Source organism: Miniopterus natalensis, chromosome 1, assembly GCF_054644295.1.
Source record: "Miniopterus natalensis isolate mMinNat1 chromosome 1, mMinNat1.hap1, whole genome shotgun sequence".
Lineage (NCBI taxonomy): Eukaryota > Metazoa > Chordata > Mammalia > Chiroptera > Miniopteridae > Miniopterus > Miniopterus natalensis.
In genome coordinates, this window is record NC_142081.1 from 105,379,580 (window position 1) to 105,404,341 (window position 24,762).

At 36.9% G+C, this 24,762-nt stretch overlaps 1 pseudogene; it reads left to right on the top strand.

Moving 5' to 3' along the window:
* The first annotated feature begins 339 nt into the window (after positions 1-339).
* LOC148094290 (cytochrome c oxidase subunit 7B, mitochondrial pseudogene) lies at positions 340-583 on the top strand (annotated as a pseudogene).
* The last annotated feature ends 24,179 nt before the right edge of the window (positions 584-24,762 follow it).

Here is a 24,762-nt window from a genome sequence, read left to right on the forward strand (position 1 = left end):
TCTATTAGCTGAGGATTTCAGAACTGTCCTTATCCTGACGCTTTATAATGCCAGTTTCCTTTAGTCTCTGACCTACTCTGGAGTTCTTATAATAACTATCATTTATGATAACTTAGCTAGAGCTGTGTTCCTGTGATCAACAGCTAAGAAATTTCTAGGCCCTGGCCTGGTAGTTCAGTTGGTTAGAGCGTTGTCCTAATATGCCAGGGTTGTGGGTTTGATTCCCAGCCAGGGCACATACAAGAATCAAACAATGAGGTTCTTCTTTGCAAGGGTACTTGATGTGAAGTTCCAACAATGAGCAGTTGCAGTTGCTGCAGTTCTGTCTTCAGCTTCATGATGTTTCTGTTGGCCAAAATCTCGCTAAGTCATGTCCCAAAGTATTCAAAGTATTCAGCAAATAATGGCAAGGAAGGTCCACCAGAAGCGGACACCTGATTTCCATGAAAAATATGGTAATGCTGTATTAGCTAGTGGAGCCACTTTCTGTATTGCTACATGGACATTTATAGCAACACAAACTGGAATAGAATGGAACCTGTCCCCTGTTGGTAGAGTCACCCCAAAGGAATGGAGAGATTAATAATCATCCCAGTTGGTGTAATGATGAATTGTTTCAAAACCAACTCATGCCCGACCGGTCGTGGTTCAGTGGTTGAGCATCGACCTAGGATCCAGGAGATCGCGACTCCATTCTGGGTCAGGGCACATGCCCAGGTTTTGGGCTCGACCCCTAGTTGGGGGAGTGCAGGAGGCAGCCAATCAATGACTCTCTCATCATTGATGTTTCTGTCTCTCTCTTTTTCTTCCTTCCTCTCTCTGAAATCAATAAAAAAAATATATTAAAAAAAAAAATTCCAAAAACCCAACTCATGATTGATGCCAAGTGAAAGCACTGTGTACACATTAAAATATGGCATAACTGGAGAAATAAAGTACATTTGAAACCTTCAAAAAAATCAAACAATGAATATATAAATAAATGGAACAACAAATCAATCTCTCTCTCTCCCTCTCTCTCTTTCCCTTTCTTTCCCACTAAAAAAACAAATAACTAAGAGTGTTCTGCATTTTTATAAAGACTACTGTAATGCATTACATTTAACATTTTTCTCCTGTCATTTTTATCTTTTTTCCAATTTTCTTAGCTACTCATTCTTATTTGTATTAATGCTGTATTTTAAGAATTTGCATAAGCCACTTTAATTACTTGCAAAATAAATTAGGTTATGAATAAATTGTACATCAATTGTTTTTTTCATTGATGTTTCTCTCTCTCTCCCTCTCCCTTCTCCTCTCTCTGAAATCAAGAAAGATATATTAAAAAAACACACAAAACAACACTCAGGCGTGAAAGCCAATAAATTGATCAACTTTTAGTATTATCGCACTTGTCACTGATAACTATAGCTCTTGCTGAATGCAGTCACTAAGAAATCATAGCAGAGACTACAGCTTTGGGGGAAGGGGGTGTAATCAGCAGAGAGAAAACTGAATTTAGGGAATTCCTCAGAATGTGGATGCCAGAGGACCTGGCTGCAGCATTGTATGCCCAGTTTTACTTGTTAAGGTAAGGACATTGAATGAATGAGTTTTAATACTAAACAAGCCTCATTGCCCTCCCTGAAGATTGATGAGATGGTCTGGAAGCCCATTGAGGAAAAAGGTGAAGAGATTAAGCAAAGAAAAAACAAAACAAAACTCACAGACACAGGTAACAGTATGGTTATTACCAGAGGGAGAAGTGGGTGGAGGGAGGTAGAAAAGGGTAAAGGAGGGATAACTGGTGATGGAAGATTTGATTTAGGGAGGTGAACACACAATACAATATACAGATGGTGTACTATAGAACTGTACACTTGAAACATATATCATTTTATTAACCAATGTCACCCCAATAAATTCCAAGAAAAGAAAAGAAAAACAATGAAATAGTGATTTACATAATTGGTGAGGAAGTCCAATGAAGCTATCAATATGTCAATATGACCCCAGTTTTCTTAATCAGAGGTATGCATAAGAATCCCAGCAGAAATTTTCTCAAAATATTCTGGTCCATGGGCTTCTCTGGGCTTTCTCATTCTGATTCGGGATGTACTAGTTGTGCCCACTCATGTGTATTTTTTGAAAAAAATATCTCAGGATGTGATTATGAAGCAGAGCGTATTTGAAAATTACTGCTATAGATTAACATTTGCAAACAGAAACAGATAATGAAAAATCATCAGACTCACAAAGAAAAATGGAAATTCAAAACAGAGACAAAAACTAAACTTGCAGAGGTTAGTCCCAGAGAAAGGGTGTTGTTGCAGAATGCAAAGGTAGCTTTAATATACATTCTGTGTGATTCAAGATGTCATTAAATTAAATAATCCAGAACAGACTACAGTGAAAAATAAACTCTGGGAGCATGTCTTTAAAAAAAAAAAAAAAAAAACTGTATAGGAAATTTTGGTACTAGAGTTAAAAAGCAGTGCAATAGAGAAAAGACTGGAAGAGAGAGAAAAAAAATTACAGGAAAAAATGTCAATTCAGAAAAAAAAATTATTAGTCTGGCTGCCCTGTGGAATTTGAAAGGTTGAGGGCTGGAGGCAAAGTGGAAAATAAGAGGTCAGTTAAGACAAGTCTGCAATAGTCCAAGAAGAGATGGTGTTTTTGATCACATGGAAGCAATAGGGAGGAAATAATGTGGATGAATTAGAGATAAATGTGAGAGAAAGTCATGGTTAACTGTTGGTTATGGAAAGTGATGAAAGAGAGAAAACAAGCACTTAGGACCAATTACTGAAATATAAAGCCGAGGAAGAATAGCATGTCTGGTGGATGAAATCAGTTTCCTTTGGAAACACTGAGTTTGTAATTCCAATTAGACATTCAAGTGGAAATGTCAGGTAGACTGTCTCGATTTCAGTGACAATGTCTGGCCTGTGGATTTAAATTTGGGAACTATCACCACCTAAAGTCATGAATAGACTTTCCTATAAACACTGTGCTAGTGTTTAGGACATTCTTTTTTTCCTCCTATGGCTAAGAATGTTTCCTTGGCTAATACGTAATACAAATGTATATTTTTGATGAAGTTAAGATTCCAGATTTGCAAATTTTATTACTGAGCTCTAGTACATTGCCTTACTACACATATTGGTCTGATCACATGTGTTTGTTTATGACAAAAGGAATTCATTTAATTTTGTAGAGAAGACATTTTTAAAAAATATTTTTTATTGTTTTTAGAGAGAGAGGAAGATAGAGGGAGAGAGAGAGGACATTTTAAGCCAAATTATGACACAATTTAAAAATATATTATTCTACCACCACAGAATTAACAAAAATAGTTGTCTTATAAATTATTTTCCTGGCATTTATCTGAATACTCATCTATATTTTATTTTACTACCATAAAATAAACAGGTATAAGGGAACTTCAATCTTACATTCTATCTATGTTTGAAAGACACAGTGAGATAATAACATTATAGTTATAACAGCTTCCTGCTTTACACACAGTAAAATCTATTGCTGACAGCAAAGCCCTTGGATAGGTTCATCTATAGTCTCCTTCATGGTTTTGAAGGACATCTCCCAACTTGGTTTCCTAAATGTCCCTTCAGCTCTCTATTTGGCCAGCACCCAGGCACCAAAACAAATCAGTTCCTTATCTCCTTCTGACATCACTCAGCAGTCTGACACCATATTTCAAGTGTCGTTTGCTTTTAAAATTAGAGACTTCAGATTAGTTTCTTAATGTAGTTTCATTACATTGCTGCAGGTCTGTATATTAATCCTATTCCATAGAAAACAATGGCATATTCAGTTCTAACTATCTTCAGGAAAAGATGTTTTCCTTTTGTAACAAAAGGTTAATATCCAAGACAAGGTCAAAGCCCATGTAATCTTTAGATCATAGGCTTATCATATATTAAGAAAGAATACCGACACCCCCCTAAGACATGTTTGCCTGATGTTTGTAAAAATAGGCCATAATTTATGAAGAATTTTAAACTAGCTTATCTCTTCTGTTTTGAGTCTTCTCTCTCACTTCAGATCTGCAAACTCAAACATGTATTCTAAATAGCATAAATCTTCTAATATGCTTCTATTTCATTGTTAGACATGCCAGAGATTTAGTTCCAAAGTGGAATTTTTCTTTCTATTTTTATTTAACATGAGAGAAAAGAATCTCGTTACTGACAGATTGTTACTGTAGCAAATTTGGCAAGTAGTCCTTCCTAAAGATGGATTTAAAAATTCATGAATATAACTTTGGTTATAAAATTTAAAGGGCTTTGCTCTTGTTGATTCAGAGAATAATACTGACATAAATATAAATCATATTATCATGAAAAGCTTTCTGAATTATTCACATATATATTTTAAATAATAAAAAATATTGTTATGGCTAAGTCTCAATTGACAGATACAAATTTCTCCATTATATTAAACTGTTAATGGACACAGAATGCATTATTCAATTACAAGCAATGAAGGATAATCTATTAAATTGTAATAAATATAGTTTATATTATGTGATTTTTTGAAATTTAGAAAAATTGAACTGTTAACTGTTCCAACACTGAATAATTTCTTGACTCTCTACAGTGCTCAGTGTGCATGCTGCATACATTAGTTATGTGGTTTATCCTGCAGAGTTCTTTATTGAAGTGATCTCAAGTGTCTACAGCTATATTAAAGTTTTTCACCCTCTGATGGCATAGTCATCAATAACTACAACCCATTGATTTCATTACCTTTTCACTTCTCTCCTAAGTCAGTTTAAACTCCATGGTCAATTACTATAATAGGTCCCTTACACATCTCGACTCTCTTGTCTTGCTCTCACTTTGCCACAATTGCTTGGCAAAACTCAATCTATGACTTGTACCTATAATCTCTCACCTGAAAACACACACACACACACACACACACACACACACACGTACACAGGCACACATACCACACACACAGCCATGCTAATTATTTGTAGTTTAATTCAAGGGAAATAACCCCTAAGAGGCACTAAAGGCTGCCCAGCAAACAGTGTAGTGCTAGTTAAGTATTCTTCCATATTCTTCCATTCTCATAGACAACCTGCTCTATTTTTAAAATATTCACATCTCCCCTACCCCATTCTAATAATCCTCTAACTTTTCTGAAAATATAGAATAATCAGAAGAGAGTATTCTAAACTCCCACCATCATAGTTACCAAATAACCAGTGATGGAGAGAAGCATATGCCACCCGAAAATATGTCACTCTGGCATGTGGGTTATTGTAAGCTGAAGGCAATCAAGACCTAGCGGTCTCAGAAAAAAACTTTTACTTCTCCCTTAACTACCTAAAAGAATTTAGATAGGAGCCTGTACCAAAAAGAGAGATATTACAGTGATATTTTTTATCTGAAAGACCTATCTGAATAGCAGGATGAGTGTCTAATCATCAAACATTAGCTCTTCCTATCCTCCTGTGAATTACCCTCTCCTTGTTACCAGTGGGGAGTGTTTCCCATTCTCACTTATGATTGTGGGAGCGGGTTTCTTGTGGTATCCCAAGAAAAAGAGTTTTCTGAGACTCACCTGGGAGAATGAGTGATTTTTATTTGCATGGAATTAAATCCCTGAGTTTCCAAGGTTCCGTTTCACTTTGTCCCACCCATGAGGAAGTGTAGCTGGGCCTTCAGGAAGGCTAGGATCAGAGTCAGTGTCCAGAGCTTCCATTCCATGTCTGCACAGTCCAGCACAGCATCAAGCTAGCTGCATCCATTAGTCCATTGTGTGGGGGGTCTGCATGGCTGTCGGCCACACGGGAGAATGCAAGAGAGCCAAGAGCCAAAAGCAACTAAAGAGCAAACTCCTTTGTTTAGGGGATCATGTAGTCCCAAATTTTCTTGGGTTTGGATTGGCTTCACCCATTCTGGCGAATCCATGTTTCCTCAGGCTTGACTGACATGCAAGTACCTTCCCTAGTCACCCCAGCTTTACCATGCCTGTGCCTATCTCCCGTTTGTTGGACCCCTGCTTCCAGTGTTTTGCAGAGAATGGGCTGGTGGTTCCCTGAGAAATGCAAAAGTTGCAGCTTCCTGGTGAAGCTGCCCAAATGACACGGCTATCATGTCTGTCTGGCTTCCCCCTTTGTTTCTTTACTATTATTAATAACTAGCTAATTACAACAGTATCACAACACCCCCCCCCCACACACACACACACTTTTGAAACCCCAGACCCCTATCTAATTTCCTAGTAAAGGATAACTTATAAGCCTCAATTGCTGGACTTGACCTTGAGTCTCATATCTCTGGGGTTTCTGTATGTAAAAAGTTAAATTTGTTTTTTGTCTCTTAATCTCTCTTATGTCGATTTAATTATTAAATCAGCCAAAGAACCTAAATGAAAAAAATGAAGTTTTTTGCCCGTACACCAGCCTCTGTGGCCTCTGCTTCCTTTACGTGGATAAACTAGTGTTGCCTTTATGTAAGATCAACTCCTCCACTTGTGCCCTCTCATCCAGTCAAGGACACTGTTCAGTGATTCGTTTCTTTCAAGTATTTTGTTTCTTCTCTTCACTGGATCATTTCCATTAGCATCCACATATCTTGTAATTTCTTTAATCTTACAAAGTATCTATTTTACCCTATTTCCCATTTAACTACAGTTCCACATCTGTGCTTCTATTTCACTGCCTTGACTTTTTCCGTCTCTTCTCTCTTCAGCTTATACCAGCTAAGCTTTCATCCTCTGGACTTCACAGAATTTGTTGTTTTCTATGTCACCAATGTCTTCCACATTGATAAATCCAATGGTTATTTCCAAGTCTTTGTCTGACTCGAGCTCATTAGTGTTTGACACAAATAATCAATCTACTCCCTAAAATATTTTCTTCATTTCCTATGAAGAACACACACTTTCATGTGTTCTTTTGTTTTATTTCATGGACCACTTCTTCACAATCTCCTTTACTGATTCCTCCTTATCTCCCCAGTGGTTTCTTTTGTCATGCTTCGGGGCTTAGACATTTAGATGAAAGAAATTCCTCTCTTTGAATCTTTAATGACCATAGAGAAAGTGGTCGATTGGCTTTAGTCCCATGACTGTAAATGCTGTCTGTACAGTGAAGACTTCAAAAATTATAGCTCCAAACTAGACCTCTCCTTTGAATTTTACACTTATATAGTTATCTGCCTGTTAAACATAAGAACTAGGAAGTACAAAAGCCATCTCCCACTTAAAACACCAAAACCTCAATTCTTGATATTGCCTCCTCTGCTCCAGTTCTCTTCAAGTTTTCTCCATATAATTAAACCTTTTCTTTCAGTTGCTCAGTCTTAAAAAACTTTACTGCCTCCATTCTCTCACTTTAAACATCTTATCTATTAGCAAGGCCTGTTAGCAATAAAAAGAGGATTCATCCTTCCTATTGAAAGTAAGGAAAGAGCCCACCCTCCACCCTGCTTTTCTTAGAGATTTTACTTTAGAAAACATGTAATTTTAAGTACTTTCCATAAAATGTATATGTACATTGAAAACTATATAGCTCTATTGTAATTTCTATGACCCAGGAATGTCTTTCTTAAGGACCAGGGAACCATCTCTTTGAAACATAAACATTCCTGTAAGAGAGTAAGAGCCTGCCGGACTTCAGTGACAGTTACAGGACTAAAGGGGTCCATTTGCCTTCATGTTTCAAAGCCCACTAAGACAAGGACAGGAGTTTGCAGCAAAGTAAGGGTTTATTTTTAGGAAGTGGCCCACACTGGGAGACACAGGTGACCTAATGCGCAAAGACCTGGCTCCCTGATGATTTCCAGGGGATGGGTTATAGATGGGGGAAAATCATTAATCATGGTAACTAAGGAAGGTGGTGGTCAAGGTTGTGGTCTCTCCTGGGGTCATCAGCCCCAAGGCTTTGTTTCTAAGATTAATCTGAAGCTGATCAGACCCTTATTGTCCTGAGGGCTTAATGATTAAGGGAGCGTATGTGCAAGGGAGAAGGCCAGTGAGTCAGGGTGCTGGATGAGGCCAGTCTGAATCAAAAGGAAAAAAAAGAGAAAAGGTCCTATTAAAGAAATTAAGTTTCTACGCAGTTACAACATCTTGCTCCAAGTTGCAAATCTGCTTCCTGTCATAAAGATATAAGAATATATTTTCTCCTAGGGTACAGCTGCTTCATTAACACCGATGGTTACCTCAATTACTGGGTGAATTTAGAATGAGCCCTATATGGCAAATAGTGCTGTCAAGTCCTCTTACTTGAGGACTAGTTATTGTTTGTCTTGAGAACATGTGAATATGGATTGTGTTGGCCTTACTATATAAAAGGGTGAGATTTCTTTCTGTCTGCAGTCCCATAGTAGTCTTATGATGTGCACCACATTCTAGTTTAATGTTTATTCAATAATAAAACTGTGTCTTTTCTCTACTACCTTTGTGGAGAGAATTTCTGGGTTGGGGTAAAATTTTGTTTTTAATTTTATTTCCCCCCAAATTTATCTTCCAAATAAACCCATAATCTATAACTTCTCACAATCCTAACTTCTACCACTCTGGTCCAGGCCACTTGCTCAATCTCATTAGAATAATTAAAATAGTGACCTCATTAGCTTCCTTCCTTTAGCCTTTGCCTCCTAAAATTTGATTTTAACACTATAGCTAGATGTATCTTTTAAATCATAGATATCATATTGTTTCCCTTCCCCTTCATCAATCTTTTATAGAAAATTATTGTAATCTACAGAACATTTTTAAGAAGTATATAAAATTAGCTTATTAATTTTTAAAATATTATCTTATCTCTTAGCACAACATATATATAGATGAGTAGAATATATATATATGTATATATATATATACATATATATATATACCTACATATACTCTATAATCTACATACATAGAAAAAATATATTTCCGAATCACTTTATTTTATATATATATATTTCAGAGAGAAGAAGGGAGAGAGAGATAGAAACATCAATGATGATGAGAGTCATTGATCAGCTGCCTCCTGCAAACCCCTTGCTGGGGATCCAGTTGGCAACCTGGGCATGTGCCTTGACTGGGAATTGAATTGCAACCTCCTGGATCCTAGGTCGATGCTCAACTGCTAAGCCATAGTGGCTGGGCTCTGAACCATTCTAAAGTAAATTGCAGTCAGCATGATTATTCGTTCCTAAATATTTCAGCATGTATCATTTAAGAACAAAGATATTTTCCTATATAAACATAATACCATCATCACATCTTAACTTAAAAGAACTTTTGGGTTTCACGTAGAAACCCAAATCGTGTCCTGATTACAACATGAAGGCAAGGAGTTTTTATGAGAAAGGGAAAGGAACATTTTCATGAATAGAAGAATTTCTATTGGTTCTGTAAAGCTGAGTTACTCCTTGACTATATATGATTGGTTACTGATTCTATATTCAGAATGTCAATAATCATTAGCCCTTGTGGTCAGAATACCCACTGTTCTAGTTTTAGGCCAATCCAAATGCCTGCCCAGTTCAAACGGTTCTAAGGCAGTTCCTCTGGAGTAGCAGCTCCAACTCCATTTTCAAAATGGCCCCACTTATATCAACTTTCACACCACCCAAAATTTAACATTGCTACAATTATATTGCTTAATAGTGTATTTTCAAATGTCTCAAGTTGTTCCAAAAGTTCTTCATATATTTTTAATCTAGGGTGTAATAGAAGATAATGCAGTGCATTTGAATGTAGAGTGTCTTTGATATAAAAAAGTATCACTTCCTTTCATTTGAATATTCTACAGATTTTAGAATAAAACATTCCTTAATCTAGATTGCCTGATTACTTCCTTTAATGTCAAATTAAATTTAGCTGAACAGTTTGAAAAGAATACTAAATAAGTAAGAAGTAGTTACTTATTTAGAATGACTAAAATAAAATCTAGATGTGATATCCAAAACTTTGCATTTTTAATAAAATTTATCAACATTATAGTTTTTATTATGGTAGCTATTACTTATTGTGTACTAATCCAGCACCAGCAATTTTCATTTACTGTTCCCAACAAACTTATTACATGTATTGTTATATTATTCCCATTTTATAGATGAGAACATTGTGACTCAGAGAAGTTAAGTCATTTATTTAAGGTGTTACATTTAGAAACTGACTAAGCTAGAAATAGAACACAATTTTTTAGGCTATAATGTCAAATTTTAACCACTGTTGCCTAATCCTTCTGAAACATCAATTTTTCAAACTCCACTGTATTTTCAATCTTCTTAAACACTCCTTTTACCTCTCTATTGGAACTCAAACACATCTATCATTGCTAAAATACATGGCCTCCCCTGTGGTCTTACAAAGTGGAGACTGCTAATTTTCCCCAAGTTCTGATATTTAAGAACATTTTCCTAGTTCCTTCTTGCCAGATCTAAATTATTGGCTTTCTGTACCCTGTGACTTTGAAGCTAAACCTTTCTGACCAGCTCTTTCAAGCCAGAACTCACCCCTGCAGCCAGCTACTTTGGTCAGCGAGGTGTTTAAAATTACTTAAATCAATGTAAGTGCAGACATGAGTTATCTCGTGAAGGGTCAGCAAGGTGTTTTCAGTACTGTCTTTTACATCTGACTTGCCTGTAGTCTTTTCTTCATATCTATTGAGTATTGTGACTCTAACTCACAATTATTTTAACCATTCAATAATTAGAAAAGTATGTAGCTTAGTATGTCATACAGTGTATTGATCAAGCACTTAGTCTAGCGAGTAGGTTATGTAACTTTCATAGATGATGTTTAATCATCAACATTATGAAGTAGGTATAATTATTATTAAAATTTTATAAGTGAGGAATCTGAAGCAATAATGACTAATCTGCATAGTTACAGAAATGATGAAGCCAGGATATGACCCAGGTTGGGTCTTCCTTCATCACTTACACTCTGCTGCCTCTAATAGTACAACAGAAAAGAGTAATGGCCTTTTATAGAGAGTGAATCTATGGGGCAAAGTTTTCTTCCACAGGGGAATGTGGTTAATTCTCTCTGGTCTTGAGGAAAGTATTCAGCACTCTGGGAGGATAAACAGACTCTTATGATAAAAACAAGTTATGTAAATTTAAGACAGTTAATAAGAACTTAGGGAAAGTGGATGTATGATGAAAGAAAGAGATAATAATTTATTTAAAAAATGACCTCTATTTCAAACTGTCCTCGGCATGCCAGCCTTGCCTTTGGTAAGCCTTCACATGACGGCAGTAGCTAAATTCTCATGAATGAGAGTTTCCATGTTTATTCGTAAGTTCTCTTCAGCAAAAAGAGGATGAATTCCTTTCTCACTCAGTCTAAATTCTATCTCATTTCTTGCTTCAAAATAACTGAAAATGGAAATGTCCATTTCTTTAGAAAAACATGACACCCAAACCTCCTTAACACACTCTCAAAATGAGAGAATTTGATTCTCATCACTCAATAAAAATCAATCACAATACTCAGCAGTACAATTCCCAAATCTAAGTTATTTGGTCTTAATTTACACAATGTTAAGACTCAGTTAGTCCAGTTCAGATAATGATAATCCCAGTCCAATCCAGTTTTTTCTCACATTCTTTCCATCAGTTTGATATGAAAAGAATATTAAGCCACAGTGTGCCTAGCCACAAGTTCCCCCTCAGTTTTGCAATTTTCTAAAACCAGATGCCTTCAAAAATAAAAACAGGTGTACCTTGAACTGGCTTCTCTTTTCTCCGTAAAATTTTTATCCTAGATGTTTACCTAGATAATAGCTGATATCAGAATTTTAGAGCCAGCAACAACGTGAGAATTAGTTCAAACCATTTTTCAAGAAAAAAAAATATGTCTTTCTACATGGTTATGTAATGTATGGTCACACATCTAGTGAATGTGCTTTGATGAAAATCCAGTATCCTTGTATCCAAATACAGAGAAGTAGATCTGAGGTGGCGGCAGACTGAGTGGAAGCTACACTGACATTCTACTGGGATCACACTGGACTTACAACTGAAACATAGAAAAATCATTCTGAAAACCAACTGAAGACCAGCTGGAGAGAACCCTCATAACCAAGGAGGAAAAGTGTAGACCACATGGAGACTGGTAGGAAGTGTGGACACAAGAGGGCTGGCTGGGCTCCCACAGGCAACAGATGAAGATCCAGAGGGATATCTCAGCTGTGGGGGGCTCACACAGAGGACTCTGGGGCCTAATCCACAGACTGAGCTTCCCAGCCAAGAGCACTAGAACTGAAAAAAGTGCCCACATAACATCTGGCTGTGAAAAGCAGCTGGGTTTCTGTCTGCCAGGGAGAGATGGCTGGAAAAGCAGGCACCCTCTTAAAGGGCCAACACATGAAGTTTCATGTGCAGTCACTCACCTTGGGCTCTGGCAGAGGGGGACTGGACTGGACTGGAGCTCTGTGGGAAGAATCTGGAATTTTGGGCTCTAAAGAGTGAGACCAGAGGATGCCCATCTGGATTTCTCTGCTGAGTCATTTCCCCAGACTGTGGAGGACACCTTTCTCCAGCATACAGTTTTTGGCTTTTACCTGAAGTGGGAAACAATTGCCCCACCCTGCTGGAAAACCTTTCACCCTCCCCAGAGGAGTTTCTACAGCTTGAGGCTTCTTAAGAGACTGATAACAACGAGCTGCCCCACCTTGTGGAGCTTTTACAGCCTGAGGCTCATTAAGAGAATCAGATTAATCAGACTGTAGGCAGAGGCATACCTCTGAGTACTTTGAGTCTTGGCCTGATCTGCTTCAGCAGAGGAGATCTCAAGCTAAGGGTTGTTGATAGCTTCAAACAGGGCACTAAGGGCTAGTCACAAACTGCATCTGACATTGGCCTGTACTAGAGACCCTCCAAAAAGACTGAGAGTCCTAGCAGATCTACCTAATACTTAAAAACGAACCCATAAAGGCAGCCAAAATGGAGAGACCGAAAAACGAGCCCCAAATGAAAGAACAAGAGAAGCCTCCAGAAAAAGAGCTAAATGAAATGGAGATCAGCAATCTATTAGATATAGACTTCAGAATACTGATTGTAAGGATGCTCAACAGCATGAAAAAAAGATATGGAAACTATGAAGGAAATGAAGAATGACACATCAGAAATAAAGAATACATTGGAAGGAATAAACAGCAGATAAGAGGAAGCTGAGGGTTGGATCAGTGAATTAGAAGACAGGGTAGAAAAAATCACTCAGAGACTCAATCAGAGACTCAAACAGAAAAAACAATTAAAAAACAAGAGGAAAGTCTAAGGGAGCTGTGGGACAACATGAAACATAACAATATTTGCATTATAGGAGTGCCAGAGGAGGTTGAAAGTAAGCAAGGGTTAGAGAACCTGTTTGAATGAATAATGACACAAAACTTCCTTAAGGTGGTGAAGAGAAAATTCACACAAGTTCAGGAGGCACAGAGAGTCCCAAGGAAGAAGAATCCAAAGAGGCCCATGACCAGACACATCATAATTAAAATGCCAAAAATTGAAGACAAAGAGAGAATCTTAAAGGAAGCTAGAAAAAAGCAATCAGTTACCTACAAAGGGGCTTCCACATGGCTGTCATATGACTTCTCACAAGAAACTTTACTGGACAGAAGGGAATGGCACAAAGAATTCAAGGTAATTCAAAACAAAGATCTGAAACCAAGATTACTCTATCCAGCAAGATTATCAATCAAGATAGATAATGAAATAAAGAGCTTCCCAGACAAAAAAAAAAAGCCTAAAGGAGTTTATCACCACAATACAAGTATTACAGGAAATGTTAAAGGGATTGATGTAATTAGAAGTAGAAATAGAGAGGATGAGAAACATAGGCATTAAAAAAATAAAATGGCAATAGATAAGTATCTTTAAATAATAACCATAAATGTAAATGGATTAAATACCTCAACAAAAAGATACAGGGTGGCTGAATGGACAAGAATACATGACCCATATATATGCTGTCTACAAGAGACCCCCCCCCCCCCCCCCAGAACAAAAGACACACAAGATGAGAGTGAAAGGATGAAAAAAATTTTCCACCCAAATAGAAATGAAATAAAAGCTGGGGTAGCAATACTCATATCAGACAAAATAGACTTCAAAATGAGGACCATAATGAAAGACAACAAAGGTCATTACATAATACTAAAGGGATCAATCCAACAAGAGGATATAACCCTGATAAACATACATGCACCAAATATAGGAGCACCTAAATTTATAACATCTTCCAGAAGATTTTAAAGGAGAGATAGACAGCAATACAGTCATACTAGGGGTCTTTGTAACACCCCACTGACTTCACTGGATAGGTCTTCCAGACAAAAATCAACAAGGAAACTGTGAACTTCAATGACACACTACATCAGATGGACATAATTCATATTTACAGAACATTCCACCCCAAAGCTGCAGAATATACATTCTTCTCAAGTGCACACAGGACATTCTCAAAGATAGACCACATGTTAGGACACAAAACAAGTCTCTACAAGTTCAAGAAGTTTAAAATCATATCAAGCATCTACTCAGGCCACGATGGCATGAAATTAGAAATCAACCACAATAAAAACACTAAAAAACATTCAAACACATGGCAGCTAAAAAACATGTTTTTATATAATGAATGGGTTACCAAAGAGATCAATAAAAAAATAAAAAACTCCCTGGAAACAAATGAAAATGAACACACAACAACTCCAAATTTGTGGGACACAATGAAAGCAGTCATGAGAGTGAAGTTCATAGGACCACAAACCTATCTAAAAAAACAAGAAAAATTCTAATAGCATTTCCTCTACAGATTAAAAACTTAGGAAGAAAATAACAAGAAAAGCCCAGAGTAAGAAAAAAGAAGGAAATAATAAAGATCAGAGCAGAAAAAAATGACATAGAGACTAAAAAGCAATACAGAAGATCAATGAAACTAAGAGTTGTTTCTTTGAAAAGTAAACAAGATTGATGAACCTTTAGCAAGACTCATCAAGAAACAAAGAGAGAGGACCCAAATAAAAATCAGAAATAAAAGAGTTGAAATAACAATCAACCCAACAGAAATACAAAGAATTTTAAGAAAATACTATGCACAACGATATGTCACCAAGCTGGACAACCTGGATGAAATGGACAAATTCCTAGAAAAACACAACCTTCTAAAACTCAATCAGGAAAAGTTAGAAAACTAGATTAGGCCTATAACTGCTGATGAAATTGAGGCAATAATCAAAGGGCTCTCAGCACACAAGAGAGCTGGCTGGAATGGCTTCACAAGGGAGTTTTATCAAACATTCAAAGAAGAACTAACACCTACCCTACTCAAACTATTTCAAAAAATCCAAAAGGAAGGAACACTTCTAGACTCTTTTTATGAGGCCCAGCATTAGCCTAATTCCAAAACCAGATAAAGGCACTACAAAGAAAGAGAATTACAGGTCAATACCCCTGATGAACATAGATGCTAAAATCCTCAACAAAATATTAACAAACCAAATCCAGTAATAAGTTAAAAAGATTATACACCATGACCAAGTGAGATTTATTCCAGGAATGCCAGGCTGGTACAATATTTGTAAATCAATAAATGTGATACATAATATCAACAAATTGAAAGGCAAAAATCACATGATTATATCAATAGATGTTGAAAAAGCATTCGATAAAATTCAACACCCATTTTTGATAAAAACTCTTAGCAAAGTGAGAATAGAGGGATCATACCTCAACATAATAAGGGCCATATATGGCAAACCTACAGCCAACATCATACTCAATGTTCAAAAACTGAAACCATTTCCCCGGAGAACAGGAACAAGACAGGGAAGTCCACTTTCACTACTCTCATTCAATATAGTACTGGAAGTCCTAGCCACCACGATCAGACAAGAAGAAAACATCAAAGGCATCCAAATTGGAAAGGAGAAACCAAAACTGTCATTATTTGCAGATGACATGATATTGTACATAGAAAATCCTAAAGGCTCCACCAAAAAACTACTAGATTTAATAAATGAATTCAGCAAGGTAGCAAGATACAAAATTAACACCCAGAAATCAATGGCATTTTTATACATCAATAATGAACTCTTAGAAACTGAAACTAAAAAACAATCCCATTTACCACTGCAACTAAAAAAATAAGATACATAAGAATAAGCTTAACCAAAGATGTAAAAAGACTGGTACTCAGAAAAGTACAGGACATTGAAAAAAGAAATAGAAGAAGATAAACAAATGGAAAAATATACCATGTTAAAGGATTGGAAGAATTAACATCATTAAACTGTCCATACTATCCAAAGCAATCTATAAATTCAATGCAATCCCTATTAAAATACCAGCAGCATATTTCACAGATCTAGAACAAACACTTCAAAAATTTATATGGAATCCAAAAAGACCCCGAATAGCCATGGCAATCTTGAGAAGAACAAAGTTGGAGGGATCACAATACCAGATATCAAGTTATCCTACAATGCCACTGTAATCAAAACAGCCTGGTACTGGCACAAGAACAGACATACAGGTCAGTGGAACAGAACAGAAAACCCAGGAATTGACCCAAGCCATCATGCTCAATTAATATTTGACAAAGGAGGCAAGAACATAACAATGGAGTAAAGATAGTCTCTTCAATAAATGGTGGTGGGAAAATTGGACAGATACATGTAGAAAAGTGAAACTAGACCATCAACTTACACCATACACAAAAGTAAACTCAAAATGGATGTAAGACTTAAATGTAAGATATGAAACCATAAAAATCCTAGAGGAAAACATAGGCAGCAAAATCTCAGACATCTCTCATAGCAATATTTTTGCTGATACATTTCTAAGGGCAAGAGAAACGAAGGAGAAAATAAACAAATGAGACTGCATCAAAATAAAAAGCTTCTGCACAGCAAAAGAACCATCAACAAAACGAAAAGGGAGCCCACTCTATGGGAGAACATATTTTCCAATGACACATCTGATAAAGGGTTAATATCCAAAATATATAAGAAACTCATACAACTTAACAAAAGGAAGACAAGCAATCCAATTAATAAAATGAGCAAAGGAATAAACACTTCTCCAAGTATGTCTCTTAGACATACTGATGGCTAAGAGACATGAAAAAATGCTGAACATTGCTAATCATCAGAGAGATGCAAATTAAATCCACAATCAGGTATCACTTCACACCTGTAAGAATGTCTGCCATTAACAAATCAATGAACTACAAGTGCTGGCAACGGTGTGGAGAAAAGGGCACCCTAGTACATTGCTGGTGGGAATGCAGACTGGTGCAGCCACTATGGAAAGCAGTATGGAGTGTCCTCAAAAGATTAAAAATTGACCTGCCATTTGAACCAGTGATCCCACTTCTAAGAATATATCCTAAGAAACCTGAAACACCCATCACAAAGAACTTATGCACCCCTATGTTCATAGCAGCACAATTTACAGTAGCTAAGATCTGGAAACAGGCCAAGTGCCCATCAGTAGATGAGTGGATAAAGAAGCTGTGGGACATTTATATCATGGAATACTATGCAGCCGTAAAAAAAAAGGATCTTTTACCTTTTGGGACAGCATGGAAGGAATAGAAAGTATTATGCTAAGTGAAATGAGCCAATCAGAGAAAGACAAGTACCATATGATACGACTTTTATGTGGAATGTAATAAACAAAATAAACTGATGAACAACATGGATCCAGAGACATAGAAGCATGGGACAGAGTGAGGGATCTCAAAGAGAAGGTGGGGATGGGGGAGGGGGGAGATTAATCAAAGAACTTATATGTTTATAAGCATAACCCATGGACACAGATATTGGCCTGGGGAAGGGTGGATTCAGGTGGAGGGGATCAATGGGGGTAAAAAAGGGGCATGTGTAATATTTTCAACAATAAATATAAAGAAACAAACAAAAAAAGATAGCTTTAAATAAATCTAAGAAAACACCAAAAAACCCCCAAATACAGGTAAATACTTCTAGGAAAATACACATGATTTTCTGTCTGCTCTTCTTGTAGGAGTCACCTTTAAGAAGAGTTCAGGGATAGAAAAATATTAATTTATATCAGAGAAAAGCAAGTTTTGATATAGTTCATATGGCCTTTTTTGAGAGAGAAAAATTCAAGATGTAAATATACATACAGGGGTAAGCAGAAGTAGATTTACAGTTGTTCCTATGAAAAAATAATATAATAAATAAATAATAATTTAAGAATAAACTGTCTTGTGTACTCACAACTGTAAGCTGACTTTTGCCCACCATGTATGTATATGTGTATGTGTGTGTGTGTGTGTGTGTGTGTGCATGTGTGTGGTAAAAAGTAAAAGCAGTTAAGAGTCCACATCTGTGAAGTGATATTTATAAGTGAGAATCATATGCACAAATCCTCCTTTTGGTGTGTTAAGAGCTCTAAAACAAGAGCTAGCCCACTTTTCCTGGAAAAAATCACTTAGTCAATATTTACAGCTCTGTTGGCCATATAGTCAATCTGTTGTAGTGAGGAAGTGCCATAAGCAAGATGTAAATAAATGGGCATGGTTGCATCCCCGTAAAACTTCATTTACAGGAGCAGAAGGCAGGCTGTAGTCTTCCAACCCCTACTCTAGGCTGATACACATTCTTTTGATTGGTCAGTAATTTTTTTTTGCATCTTTATTGAGCAAGTATTTTATGCCAGTAACTATTCCAAACATTGAAGTTAAAGCAGCAAAGAAAGCAAACTACTTGTTTACATGAAATTCAGAGTTGGTGATAATAAATCTATAACTTAGTGTGTAGTAATGAGTAATAATAAATTCACAACTGAATATATAGTATTTTGGGTGAGGATAAGCACCATAAAGAAAAATACAGCAAAATAAGTATATAGAATTTGAAGAAGTCAAAGGAAGGACTGGTTAATTAAAAAAATATATAACAACAGCAAAAAACAGGGCCAAAAAATTCTGTCTGGTGAGGTAACATTTGAGCACAGAACTGAATCAGGTGGATAGAGGCACCATGTTGACCCTTGGAAATTCAGTTAGGAGTCCTGTATCGCTGCTCCATTTGTCTTTTTTCCTGCCTCTCTCACATTAATTAGTTCTTTTAATGCATGATTTAAATGTGTCCTGTGCTGTGATATCTGTGCATAGTTGTCATTTGATACAATTCTTTATTACCTATTTCAACTGTCCCAAACAACTTAATAAGATGTGGGGTCACTCGCCTGATGCAGAAGGCTATGAAATATTTAATCCCTAATATTTATGTACTAGGATGGCAGCATTGTATTTTTGTTTTTGAGCCAGAGAAAAATGACAGCATAAAACCCCTAACCAGATGCAACTACCATCTTCAAATACTTTCTTTTTATACAGAAAATAATCACTAAATGTATTGTAATAGCCCATAAATTTAAAGGTAAGTTTCACTAAATTCATAACCAATCAAGACAACAGTTATATACAGGAACTTAAAAAATTGTCCAAAATAATTTTATAGCCTCACTATATAAATTCTGTATTCTCACACATCATGATTGGCAAACTCCATAAGAGGAAGGAATTCCTAGTTGTACTAATCCATTTATTAAACATATCTGATGGGTACTTCCTATATGCCAGGCATCAAGAAAGGTGATAAGCATAAAATAATGAGGAAGATGGTCATACGTCCTGCTCATATGTGCTAGGAGAGCATATCTCCTGAGCCCCCGTCTACTGCCCCTCACCCCATGTCTTATTCATGCCCTTACTGTAGCACAGCTTTGAAAAGGTGTGAACGGCGCCTCACCTTCCCATCCCATGTCCCCTCCCCAGGGATGAAACCCCATGGGGATTTATTCAGAAGACAAATACATGTCACGGGCTACTCTAAATCAGTGAGAGCAGAGCCAATGAATAACTGAGTTTCCCTTTAATTTTGGGGCAGACACTTGTGAGATGCAGTTCATAATATTTCTCATAAGCTCCAGCGCGACAGAGCACCTGGCATCTTTAAGGACTCCTTCCTTCCTCAGTGTGGTGTCTCAGAATGGACGTACTCGCCATGAAAGTCACTGGTCTCTCGGTTTGGAATTTACATGTAAAGTATTATTATCCCCCAAATAAATGTACAATTATAAAGAATATTTTGAAGAGCTTTGTGACCATATTGCTGAAGCAGTTCACCATGTTTAAAGGGCCATGGGAGGGATCTCAGAGGAAATGACTGTGGAAGGGGAGATCCAGGCAGAGGGAACAGTGCGTACAGAGACCCGAGGACAGAGGCAGGATGACAGTTCTGGAAGAAAGAGGAGCAGCTAGTGTGGCTGACGCGTAGGAAGCCAATGATTAGAGAGGGGACCACATCTTGCAGGCTGTATGGGACTATTCTTTTAAGAGCCAGAGAGATCCAGTTAAGAATTTTAAACAAAAGAGCAATGAACATATTTATTGTTTTTTTGGCTTGTGTGTTTGTTTTAAGATCACTCTGGACACCTAATGTGTACAAAGACAATAACCACAAAATAACAAAAACCAGTTTTAATGAAAAATCACCAAATCTATTTCCAAATGCTAAAATTGAACATAAAGTTCTCATTTACTAACTCTCAGATTCTATTTCCCTATCTGTGAAATAAGGATCTCTAAACATTCTCAATTCTGTCAGATATTTTCATTTTTTTCTACTTTAATTCATAATATTATGATTGAAAATAATGACTTCCTCATTACATGCATTAACTTATATACAATTAAATATTAATCTTTAGTTACTGGCATTCACAGCCCCTGGAAACATCAGACATCAATTAAGGTAGAGTTTTACTATTATTATTTTTTTTAGCCCAGAGTTTTTGAAGGATTTATGTGAAGTCTTTAGCCTGGTAAATGTTTCAACAAATATCAGCTGTTATTAACAAATAAAATTAATTTAAAAAGCATATTCTACTAGATTTTAAACAAGTTGAAGATAGATTTGCTTGATTCATTTTTATATTCAGCATCTAACATAATTCCCTATACTTATAGGTAAATTGAGTAAGTGAATAAATAAATGAATGAGTTCCTGCCCACATGAGTGAAAACAATCGATTAGGACCTTCATTAGTGAGCAAGAATTCTGTTATTCATTTATTCAGTCACTTTCCCAATGGGGGAGGAGCCACATGGGTCAGCCAGCCCTCCCCTTAAGCATTATTTCTTTTTGTCTTTTCTTTTCCCAGATGCTTGTGCTAAAATGCCCTCCCTCTCCCGAAAGCACAGATAATCAGGACTCTCATCACAAATGTAATTACAAACTATGGGGCTCTACTATCTTATAAATTAAAATGCCCATATTTTGAACCTGTGTGTGTGTGTGTTTTAAACAGATCAGCATGCCAGATTAAATATAGACCAGAGACATTATCTGTGATTCCATGTTGAAAATCACCTTTTCTCCATGTGATGCTTTTCAAAAACTGTAACAAATATTTAAAAAGTTGTATATAATATGGCATATGTTTTATATTTGCATAATATTAACACTAATTCAAAATTAGATTTCAAAATAGTATTTACTTTATAATCCAATTGCCAAGTACAATCCACTTTCTTGAGCATGTTTCCCAGACTTCTATCTAGTTGTACACTCTAGTCCAATATGCACACTTGTCCACTAGATGTTTCTGCCTGATCAGTTCTGCTCGGGGCAGTGGCAGTGCTCCTGGGAGAGGTGCATTCTATGGCCCAGGGTCACAGGCTGAAGAGTCTGAACATGGCACTAGAACTTCATCATTCACAAAGCGCTGGCAATCAGCTCACAATAAGTCTGCAAGGTAACTTACTCCTATTTAGATGAGGAAATTAAGATGAAAAATAAAAGTTTAAGTGAGTTCTTTGAGGTAATATAGATAATGTAGAACCAGGGAATAAGCAAGGTCTTTGATGTGCAGATTTTTGCCCTAAATCTCCCATCCCTTGTTATACTCAAATAAAATCCCAAATTGTACTAAACATGTGCCAGATACATACATCATATAAGATCTTTCTATCTCACTGATCAAAAAGTCTCCTATTTCAGATTTAAAGCCCTGGTTTGAAAAAAATGTTATAATGAAAATGTATGAAAAACTTATTAAACCAGGAAAAAGAAAACACAAAAATTTGCCTATAGAACTATACATAGGGCCAATAGAAATTCAGGGATGTTCACATTTAGTTCTAAAGAGCATGTAGGTGGGCTCAGCATCTCTCAGTAACTATTTCTGAGAAATAGCTCAGGTTCCACAGTAGAGGCTTGCTACAGAAAATAGTACCTCAGATGTGGGGAGCTGTTGTGGCCCCAGGCAAGGAGGAGCTGCCTGGGTGAGCTGCTGATGTGCTCCCCTGCTCCCCGGGAGATGTGGGTGAGCTGCTGTGCCCCAGGCACAGAGGAGCTGCCTGGGTGAGCTGCTGATGTGCTCCCCTGCTCCCTGGGAGATGTGGGTGAGCTGCTGTGGCCCCAGGCACAGTGCCTGGGTGAGCTGCAGAGGTGCTCTCCTGTTCCCTGACCCAGACTTTGAGGCACCAAGGTGATACTAATTTAGCTTGTGGCCATAAGTTCTAGAAGGCTTATTAGGGAGCTGGCCCCAGCCTGAAGGGTTAAGGGACAGTCAAACCACATACCAAGCCAAGGACTCAATCCTCCCCAAAAGTTCCCATTAGAAGCTGAGATAAAGATAGTTACCAAGGTCTGAGCTCCTGCAGGTGGCAGAGTGTTTACTCTGAAAGAGCATCTAAACGGCCTTGAAGGAATGTGGGGAGGGGTGCTATTCAGCAAAATCAACAGTGCCTGTATATATTGAGCTGGGAAAATAAACTCTGGGCTGCAGCAGTCACGAGCTGCAGTCCCCCCGATCCCATCTTTTTTGTGTCTGTCTTTTCTCCATCCTCACCCCTTCCTCAGGACTGTTCGACTCTGCCGGTGGGCTCCGGCACTCAGATATCTCAAGAAATGGTGCCAGCCCTTCTCTCTCTCTCTCTCTTTTAAAACATGGAGTGAGATCTACAATGAACACAAATACCATACTTGCCAAGACTTCTGAGCCAGTTATGACAAAATTCAGAGCTCTATTAGGTTTATGGACCTCACTATTTCATGCCTTGTTTTTAAATGACAGGGACCTCTAAGCCCTAGACCTCGGCATGACTGGACCTTACGTTTCTGTCCTGGTTTCTGTACATGGTGTGCCAACCCCCCAGCAAGATCCTACTCCCCACAGTCCCTAAACACTGTATGATTCCTATAATAAATAGATTAACCTTCCATTCCTTGATATCTAAGCTTGGCTGACTCAGGATTTCCTATGTTCCGCTGAAAGTGCCACTACCATATTGGTCTTTAAAGATTAGAATCCCCCATAGAAAATTATAGGCATTTTAGTGAATTATACCTGAACCTTCCATGCCTGCAGAGCAGTATATATGCTAAGCAATCCTGTACTGAATAATCTGCCTACCTTCAAAGAACTAGTCTCTACCTCTGATAGATTCTCCCAACCCGGATATATTTGCTCTGACTTCCTCCATTGTCCCCACTTCTAAAAAGCGATGATTTAGAAATTTAACTTTCTATACATGCACACATCACATTAGAAGAGTTTAAAAAAACATAAAAGTACATAAAACCCATCAATGGAGTTTATTAAAAATGCTAACTTTTGGACATTTCCCCTAGATCTTGATTATAGAGGGCTAGGGTGTGGCCTGATAACCTGCATTTTAATAAGTTCCTCAAATGATTTCAATGGAGATGTTCTGAGGAACACAGTTTGAGAAACACTGATCTAGAGGTTATAAAGTTTATATACAGAATTTTCCAATAAACTTGTAAATGGGGTAGTGGTCTATTTGCAAAATATGTTGTTCTATTAACCATAGCTCCTTCTTTAGATCGGGGGAAGGGGGCATATACTCCAACATGTTATTATAAGGTTTCTTTAGTGTCATCAATTTTCTTTGTAAAGTTTTAGTCATAAATCATAACTAGAAAAATCTATATTTTTTTCTTTAATAAAAACATGAAATGGGTATTTTTTTTGTGTTCCTAGTATATGTCAGACTTTGTGGTGGATTCTGAACAAGCTAGAAAGATGATAGATACTGAAAGTGTTTATTTTATCCAGATGTTTAAAGTAATAAAATGCAAAAATTCTGTTTAAAATATAAAGAAATACAAAGGACCAAAAATGTTCATTCTTCCTGATTTTTAAGGCTATAAAGGTAATTGATAAACTTTTTCATTTGAGAGTGCATGCTGTTTAAAAATACTGTGTAATTAAAATTAGTAAGTAAGAGAATTACATCTACGTTATCTTCCAGAGATATCCACTTCTCTAAAGCACTTTATTTAACATATGGGAATAGAAAAACCTGAAGATAGTTTAATCTTTACAAGTTCTTAGAAATTATACATTAAAGCTTCTAACAATTTGGCTGACATCTATATTTAATTCCCTTCCTTAGTCACTGTGAGTTATTTTAGTTCACTGACATTCTCTCAAAAAGAAAATGCTTGTTATTATTAAATTTCTATTTTTTTTCCTTTTTATCCAGTGATAGAAGTTTGACTACTTAGATCTCAGCGCTATACAGTTAGCCTCAGTGAGTGCATGCCTTCCGTGAGCACTCCCAAACTTTGCAACAAACCCTATGACAAAATGACCCCTGTGATAAATGTGACAGGGATTATGCATATCAATAACGTGCAGTAACTGCAATTACTCATCATTCCCAACATGTAAAAGTGATTTCTAGAGTAACAGAAGTTTTAGAGAGATGACAGCCAGCATAAGATGACTTCAC